This window comes from Ranitomeya variabilis, chromosome 1 (assembly GCF_051348905.1).
Source record: "Ranitomeya variabilis isolate aRanVar5 chromosome 1, aRanVar5.hap1, whole genome shotgun sequence".
Taxonomy (NCBI): domain Eukaryota; kingdom Metazoa; phylum Chordata; class Amphibia; order Anura; family Dendrobatidae; genus Ranitomeya; species Ranitomeya variabilis.
In genome coordinates, this window is record NC_135232.1 from 745,962,838 (window position 1) to 745,972,449 (window position 9,612).

Here is a 9,612-nt window from a genome sequence, read left to right on the forward strand (position 1 = left end):
CCATATATTTAATGAAGTCTGTCAGGCTCACATTGCCTTATATTTAGGGAAAAAACATTAACCAACGTTCTACTATTTTATCGATATAAAAATAAAAAAATCTCCAACTTTCCAATATAATTTGTGGTTCCATTCCCCCACCATTTGAAAGACCTCTGCTTGCCGTCAGTAACATTCTGGTTTACATCCAGAGGCTGAAGACATGTACAGACCTTTTCATTACAATTTTGCAAAAATTGCATCTGCCTCGTCAATCTTCTTTTGTGGGCAGAAACAGCCCTACCGAATGGAAAAAATTCTATACAAAAAAAAATTGTGAAATTATTCCTTAAAGGGGTTATTGAGGATTAGAAAAAGCTGTTTCCAAAAAACAGCGCCACCCGTTTACAGGTAATGTCTGACATTGCAGCTGGGATTTATTTTATTGAATTGTGTAAAGTTGTATTACCATGCTCATCCTGTATACAGGGGTGGCGCTCTTTTTGAACAAAGGCAGCAATGTTTTTGTAATCCAGGACGACCCCTTTAATAAATCAAAGCCCCCACTTCTTTCAGGAAGAGACTGGTAGAAGTGGTGCTGTCCTGTGCGCCCGTCGTTCATCTCTGTTGTGTCGGCCCCTCCGAGACTTTAGGTTTCACATGATTGACCATCACTTAGGCTACGTTCACATTAGCGTTAAGCTAATGTGCGTCGGATTTGCGTCGGCGACGCAGCGGCGACGCATGCGTCATGCGCCCCCTATACTTAACATGGGGGACGCATGCGTTTTTTTTTGTTGCGTTGTGCCACACATGCGTCTTTTTTGCCGCAAGCGTCGGACCAAGAAAACGCAACAAGTTGCATTTTTCTTGCGTCCGATTTTCGGCAAAAACCGACGCATGTGTCGCAAAACGCAGCGTTTTTGCGTGCGTTTTGCCGCGTTTTTGCGTGCGTTGTGCGTTGCGTCGCCGACGCAGCGGCGCACAACGCTAGTGTGAACGTAGCCTAATTGAAGGTAATTAAATCCACTTTTAGGCAGATGATCGAACAGCAAGCTTTTGTGTCAGGCAACTGGAATTTTCAGCTGTCCGGGAAGATATTGAGTTGCTTCATGTGGTCAGCGAAACGATGTAAAAGCGAAATTATCCCAAATTAATCCAGCAATTTTTTTTTTCTCGTAAAACAGCATTGCATTGTGCCCGATTGTATCCGTCACCAGGGTAAAGGGCACTGTGCAGGCATCGGGGTCGTTAATTTAATGTTGCTTTTACTTCCATATCATGGACTACAACCCTCATCCTCTGCTGATTTTTGTATGGCGGAAGCTGCAAGGGTGTGGTGCAAGTGTTCGCTCCTTTCTTCAGAGACCGGCCACCTCTGACAGACTGCAGAGGTGGCTGGTAACCTACAGTTTGCCCAATTCTGTTGCTCAGGACAGTGTCCATCTGGCGTGACCTCCATGTAGCACTATTCGCGCTGTGCATGGTCACTGTATGTATTGCGGTATAGTAGGAGGACAAGGCAGAGGGTAAAATATTAGCTGACCCGAGTTACTTGTGGATATAATTTGACTTCCTAATGTCTTTGTGAACCGCACGGATGAATAGGGGTCTTTATTCTGCGGAGGGCTCCATACCATGTCAGCATTTGGTTCACACTTGTGCCAGCTCCATAGAGGGGAAATTGGACAGCTGCACATTTGCACTCGGCTCCATGCTGAGACATGCACTGATGTATACTTTATATATAAGCGGCATCCTCTCCAGATATATAATATGCACTGTACATCTGCCTTGCTTCATTTACAATTACAATGTAGCGCCAGCAAAAAAATGTACGGTATATCATATTAGATAATTGTTATTTATATACATATTTAGATATATCTGTTATATAAGGTCATTGTTCAGACTAATCTGTTGTGTGTGTACATGAGGAATAACTATTTCTGTCCATTATATTTTTTGTAGCCTGCATTTTTCACCAGTTTCCCTCTATGCAGGCTATATCTCCCATTTTTAGTAGTCTCTGAGCTACTTCGCGCGGACACAGAGGTTCCCAGGTCTCATACAGACCTAAACCCAGACCGAGGTCATTTGGATCTAAGGGATCCAGATCCTTTAGACCTTCCACTCAATGACTCGTTGCAACATCCGGGGGACATCGACCAAGTAGGCGGCCGTTTACTTTCGTTCCGCCAAGCCTGGCTCTCGGACGTCCACGACGAGTGGGTCAGAGAACTGGTGACCTCCGGATACAAAATAGAGTCGTCCGTCCCCCCCCCCCCCCCCAACACGTTTCTTTCAGTCGTGTCCCCCCGAAACAAAGACAACGGCTTGTCTTCAGGCCATAAAGGAAATACAAGGGGGCGGAGTCATCATTCCTGTGCTTCTGAACCACTTTGTAAAAATTTGGCGCTTCAGAATGGAATCCCTTCGCTCTGTCGTCGCATCCATGGAAAAGGGAGAGCTCCTAGCATCCATAGACATCAAGGATGCTTACCTCCACATCCCAATTTTTCCCCCTCATCAACAGTTCCTTCACTTCACTTTTCGCAAGGAACACTTCCAGTTTGAGGCCTTACCTTTTGGCCTCGCCACCGCTCCCAGAGTTTTCACCAAAGTCATGGCAGCCGTCATGGCTATCCTTCATGCTCGGGGAGTGGTGGTACTTCCGTACCTGGATGACCTGCTGATAAAAGGGCCATCATATCCAGCCTGCGAGGAGTCCGTCAACATCACGGTGGATACTCTTTCTCGCCTGGGTTGGAAGATAAACTTCGAAAAATCTTCCCCGGTTCCAGCTCAGCGGATTTCCTTTTTGGGAATGACCCTGGACACTTCCCGCGGCTTGGGATTCTCCCTCCAGAAAAGGCCTCGGCCTTGCAGCAGAGAGCACGGAGTCTCTCCCGCCCAGTCTCTCACTCCATTCATTTCAGCATGCGCATTCTTGGCAAAATGGTAGCTGCCATGGAAGCGGTTCCATTTGTGCAGTTCCATCTCCGTCCCTTACAACATGCGCTGCTGTTGGCTTGGAACGGGAACCCGTCTTCTCTCGACCGTCGCTTCCGTCTGTCTTGGCAGGTCAGGCAGACCCTCAGGTGGTGGATGCTGAAGTCCTCTCTGAACCAGGGGAAGTCCTTTCTCCCAGTGCGCTGGCTGATGGTGACCGCCGATGCCAGCCTTTTGGGCTGGGGTGCAGTCTTCAGTCACCACACAGCTCAAGGGCGGTGGTCCACTCTTGCGCCTCCCCATCAATATCCTGGAAATACAAGCGATCAGACTAGCTTTGCTCAGTTTTCACCATCTCCTTGCAGGTCGACCCATCAGAATCCAGTCTGACAACGCCACAGCGGTGGCGTACATCAACCGTCAAGGGGGAACCTGCAGCAAGACGGCCATGCTCGAAGTCACCCACATCCTCCGCTGAGCCGAGCGCAACCATTCGCCGATCTCGGCAATCCACATACCAGGTGTGGAGAATTGGGCAGTGGATTTCCTCAGTCACGAGGGTCTCATCTCGGGGAGTAGTCCCTTCACCCGGAAGTTTTCCAGCAGATTTGCCATCGCTGGGGGACCCCGGATGTGGACCTCAAGGCTCAACAACAAGGTCCCCCAGTTCATTGCCCTATCACTCGATCCACGCGCCATCGGAGCAGATGCCTTGGTTCTACATTGGCATCAATTCCGCCTTCCGTACATTTTTCCTCCTCTCTCCCTGCTACCGAGGGTCATCAAGAAGATCAGGGCAGAGGGGGTACCAGTAATCTTAATTGCGACAGACTCGCCGGGCATAGAACACGGAACTGGTTCAGCTGGTCGCCGACGTCCCCTGGTGGCTCCCAGATCGCATGGATCTCCTCTCATAGGGCCTGATTTACAACTAGAACTCCGGGGCCCTGTCTTTCACAGCGTGGCCGTTGAATCCTGGATTCTAGCCCAAGCTGGATTCTCCCCTGAGGTGTCCTCCACCATGATTAGTGCTAGAAAGCCCATGTCCATGGGCATTTATCACCGTACCTGGCGAATCTTCTTCCCGTGGTGCAACGCCCGTGGACGATCCCCTCTGGTATTTTCCATCCGTTCCATTTTGGAATTTCTCCAATCAGGACTAGAATCGGGTCTCGCACTTAGCTCCCTCAAGGGACAAGTGTCAGCATTGTCAGTCCTTTTTTAACGAAAAATTGCCACCAGATTACCGGTTAATTCAGGGAGTTTCCCGTGTGGCGCCTCCCTATAAAATGCCTTTGGATCCATGGGATCTTAAAGGGAACCTGTCACCCCGTTTTTTCCGTATGAGATAAAAATACCGTTAAATAGGGCCTGAGCTGTGCATTACAATAGTGTATTTTGTGGACCCTGATTCCCCACCTATGCTGCCGAAATACGTTACCAAAGTCGCCGTTTTCGCCTGTCAATCAGGCGGGGCTGGTCGGATGGGCGTGGTGACATCGCTGTTTCTTCACCCAGATCTTGCTTATTTTTACGTTGGTGGCATAGTGGTCTGCGCATGCCCAACAGGCGAATCCACTGCGCAGCTGAAGGAAAAGAGCGCGATCTGCGTTATTCCCCTGGTGATCGATGGGGGCGGCCATCTTCCTGTGGCCGCGTGTGCGCAGATGGAGCGCTCTGCTGCCCGGGGCTTCAGGAAAATGGCCGCGGGATGCCGCGCGTGCGCAGATGGAGATCGCGGCGGCCATTTTCCTGAAGCCGAGATGCGAATATACAGTGTATACTGCAGAGGAGGAGTTAATCTTTCTGTGTTAACTTAGTGTCCTCCTAGTGGCAGCAGCATAACACCCATGGTCCTGTGTCCCCCAATGATTGGCTCGGAGAAAAGGATTTTACGGTGAGTACACAAAAATCCCTAAATCACAGCTTGTAAACGCTTTTTGTAGCCAAGAGTTTTTCATTTCTTGTTTGAGGGATTTTCAGCTATTCTTCTTTGGAGAATTACTCCCGTTCTGTGAGATTCCTGGGGCGTCTTGCATCCTCTGCTATGTTGAGGTCTAGCCACAGATTTTCAATGATGCTCAGATCAGGGGACTGTGAGGGTCATTGCAAAATCTTCAGCTTGCGTCTTTTGTGGTAGTGTCAGGACTCTGAACATTTTGATTACCTTTTGTGCATTACTGCCCTTTTCCAAGATGGCGTCTTTGGTCTCATGTGCACTGTGTCTTCTTGCTATATAACTCCACCCCAGCCTTTAGTCTGTGCTAGAGTATTCTGCCTTGCATCCAGCTCCTGACGACTCCCTGGCTTTGCACCTGCTCCTGTGAGGAGATCCTGCTACTCAGCTTTGAGTTTCTGCTGCATACATCGGTTTCCAGTAATCCTCCATCTGGCTGCTTGTGTTTGTTTCCATCTGCATTTGCTGGACATGTAAGCTGTTGCTGCTCTGCTTAAACCTGAGACTTTTACCCAGGCCTCCCTGGTTGTGCTAAGATATTATTTGAACTGCCTTATAAGCATATCTATCTGTGTTTGGACTACCAAGGACTTATTCGTGTCAAGTATCCTCAAGAATAATTGTGCTTCATAGACTTTCTGCGTGATTGCATTTTCCTCTGAAGTTTCCTATAGACTGCTGAGCTGCATTTGATATTTGCACCAAGTGTTGTGGAGTTGAGTTTCTCTCTGCACCTGTTTGAATCACCGTGTGATAATATGGACTTTACCACTTATAAAACTGTCCTGTAGTTGTCTTGTTCCATGCAAAGAGTCTCCTGAGTGGAACAATATCTAAGATGCTATGTTAGCCATCTCCAAGATGATTGGTTGGAATTACTGCCGTTAGCCGAATTTTCATACAACAATTCTCAGAGCGCCTCCACTAAGTTCACTCCTTTCTTTGCCAATCTGGGTTATCATTCATGTATCTTACCTAGGTCTCCGATTAATTCTCCGGTTCCAGCAGTTGAGGAAAGGCTGACTGAGATGAGGCAAAATCTGGAGGTTCTGAAGGAATCTCTGACCACGGCTCAAGAACGTTATAAGAGATCGGCTGATAGATTCCGTAAACCTGCACCCATGTTCAAGGTAGGAGATTCCGTGTGGTTATCAACTAAGAATGTGAAGTTAAACGTTCCTTCACAAAAACTTGGACAGAAATTAATTGGCCCTTTCAAGATCAACGGTATTGTGAGCTCTGTGGCCTGCCGTCTGAAGCTGCCTAGGACTATGAAGGTACACCCAGTTTTTCATGTATCTTTACTAAAGCCTGTATCTCCTAATACCTTCCAGGGACGTGTTGTGCCACCTCCTCAGCCTGTGGTGATTGATGGGCAAGAACAATTTGTGGTGGAGGAAATTATTGATTCCAGGATTCGCAGGAATTGGCTCCAATATCTGATAAGATGGCAGGGATATCTGTCATGGTTCTCAATGGCAAGAGAACATAATTAAGCATACAAAAGGACTAGCTCTTGGAAGATGGGAACTCGAGCTGACCATGAGCTAAACCTACCGCACAACTAACAGTGGCCGGGTAGCGTGCCTACGTTTTATCCCTAGGCGCCCAGCGCCAGCCGGAGAACTGACTGACCCTAGCAGAGGAAAATACAGACCTGGCTTACCTCTAGAGAAATTTTCCCCAAAAGGCAAACAGTAGCCCCCACATATATTGGCGGTGATTTTAGAGGAAAATGACATACGAAGTATGAAGATAGGTTTAGCAAATTGAGGTCCGCTTACTAGATAGTAGGAAGACAGAAAAGGGAACTTCACGGTCAGCTGAAAACCCTTTCAAAATACCATCCTGAAATTACTTTAAGACTCTAACATCAACTCATGACACCAGAGTGGCAATTTCAGCTCACAAGAGCTTCCAGCCTCAGAAATATTCAATCACAGAGAACTGGAACAAAAATGCAAAACAAACTTAGGACAACAAGTCCAACTTAGCTGATAGTAGTCTAGGAGCAGGAACATGCAACAGAAAGGCTTCTGGTAACATTGTTGGCCGGCATAGAAATGACTGAGGAGCAAGGCTAAATAGAAAACTCCCACATACTGATGGAAAACAGGTGAACAGAGGAGATGAAGCACACAAGTGCAGTACCACCAGAAACCACCGGGGGAGCCCAGAAACCAAATTCACAACAGTACCCCCCCCTCAAGGAGGGGGCACTGAACCCTCACCAGAACCACCAGGGCGATCAGGATGAGCCCTATGAAAGGCACGGACCAAATCGGAGGCATGAACATCAGAGGCTGTCACCCAAGAGTTATCCTCCTGACCGTAGCCCTTCCACTTGACCAGATACTGAAGTCTCCGTCTGGAAACACGGGAGTCCAAGATCTTCTCGACAACGTACTCCAACTCACCCTCAACCAACACCGGAGCAGGAGGCTCAACGGAAGGCACAACCGGTACCTCATACCTGCGCAACAATGACCGATGGAAGACATTATGAATAGAAAAAGATGCAGGGAGGTCCAAACGAAAGGACACAGGGTTAAGAATCTCCAATATCTTGTACGGGCCGATGAACCGAGGCTTAAACTTAGGAGAAGAAACCTTCATAGGGACAAAACGAGAAGATAACCACACCAAGTCCCCAACACAAAGACGAGGACCAACACGACGACGGCGGTTGGCAAAATGCTGAGTCTTCTCCTGGGACAACTTCAAATTGTCCACCACATGCCCCCAAATCTGATGCAACCTCTCCACCACAGCATCCACTCCAGGACAATCCGAAGACTCCACCTGACCGGAAGAGAAACGAGGATGAAACCCCGAATTACAGAAGAAAGGAGAAACCAAGGTGGCAGAACTAGCCCGATTATTGAGGGCAAACTCCGCCAAGGGCAAAAAGGCAACCCAATCATCCTGATCCGCAGACACAAAACACCTCAAATAAGTCTCCAAGGTCTGATTAGTTCGCTCGGTCTGGCCATTAGTCTGAGGATGGAAAGCAGACGAAAAAGACAAATCAATGCCCATCCTAGCACAGAACGCTCGCCAAAATCTAGACACGAATTGGGTTCCCCTGTCAGAAACGATATTCTCCGGAATACCATGCAAGCGCACCACATTTTGAAAAAACAGAGGAACCAGCTCGGATGAGGAAGGCAATTTGGGCAAGGGAACCAAATGGACCATCTTAGAGAAACGGTCACACACCACCCAGATGACAGACATCTTCTGAGAAACAGGGAGATCAGAAATAAAATCCATGGAGATGTGAGTCCAAGGCCTCTTCGGAATAGGCAAAGATAACAACAATCCACTAGCCCGAGAACAACAAGGCTTGGCCCGAGCACAAACATCACAAGACTGCACAAAACCTCGCACATCTCGCGACAGGGAAGGCCACCAGAAGGACCTAGCCACCAAATCCCTGGTACCAAAGATTCCAGGATGACCTGCTAATGCAGAAGAATGGACCTCCGAGATGACTCTACTGGTCCAATCATCAGGAACAAACATTCTACCAGGCGGGCAACGATCAGGTCTATTCGCCTGAAACTCCTGCAAGACCCGTCGCAAGTCTGGGGAAACAGCAGATAATATCACTCCATCCTTAAGGATACCTGTAGGTTCAGAATTACCAGGGGAATCAGGCTCAAAACTCCTAGAAAGGGCATCCGCCTTCACATTTTTAGAACCTGGTAGGTAAGAAACCACAAAATTAAACCGAGAGAAAAATAACGACCAGCGCGCCTGTCTAGGATTCAGGCGCCTGGCAGACTCAAGATAAATCAAATTCTTGTGGTCGGTCAATACCACCACCTGATGTCTAGCCCCCTCAAGCCAATGATGCCACTCCTCAAAAGCCCACTTCATAGCCAAGAGCTCCCGATTACCAATATCATAATTTCGCTCAGCGGGCGAAAATTTACGAGAAAAGAACGCACAAGGTCTCATCACGGAGCAGTCGGAACTTTTCTGCGACAAAACCGCCCCAGCTCCGATTTCTGAAGCGTCAACCTCAACCTGAAAAGGAAGAGTAACATCAGGCTGACGCAATACAGGGGCGGAAGAAAAGCGGCGCTTAAGCTCCCGAAAGGCCTCCACAGCAGCAGGGGACCAATCAGCAACATCAGCACCCTTCTTAGTCAAATCAGTCAACGGCTTAGCAACATCAGAAAAACCAGTTATAAATCGACGATAAAAATTAGCAAAGCCCAAAAACTTCTGAAGGCTCTTAAGAGAAGAGGGTTGCGTCCAATCACAAATAGCCTGAACCTTGACAGGGTCCATCTCAATGGAAGAGGGGGAAAAAATGTACCCCAAAAACGAAATCTTTTGAACCCCAAAAACGCACTTAGAACCCTTTACACACAAGGAATTAGAGCGCAAAACCTGAAAAACCCTCCTGACCTGTTGGACATGAGAGTCCCAGTCATCCGAAAAAATCAAAATATCATCAAGATACACAATCAAAAATTTATCCAAATAATCACGGAAAATGTCATGCATAAAGGACTGAAAGACTGAAGGGGCATTTGAAAGACCAAAAGGCATTACTAAATACTCAAAATGGCCCTCAGGCGTATTAAATGCGGTTTTCCACTCATCCCCCTGCTTAATTCGCACCAAATTATACGCCCCACGAAGATCAATCTTAGAGAACCACTTGGCCCCCTTTATTCGAGCAAACAAATCAGTAAGCAGTGGCAAAGGAT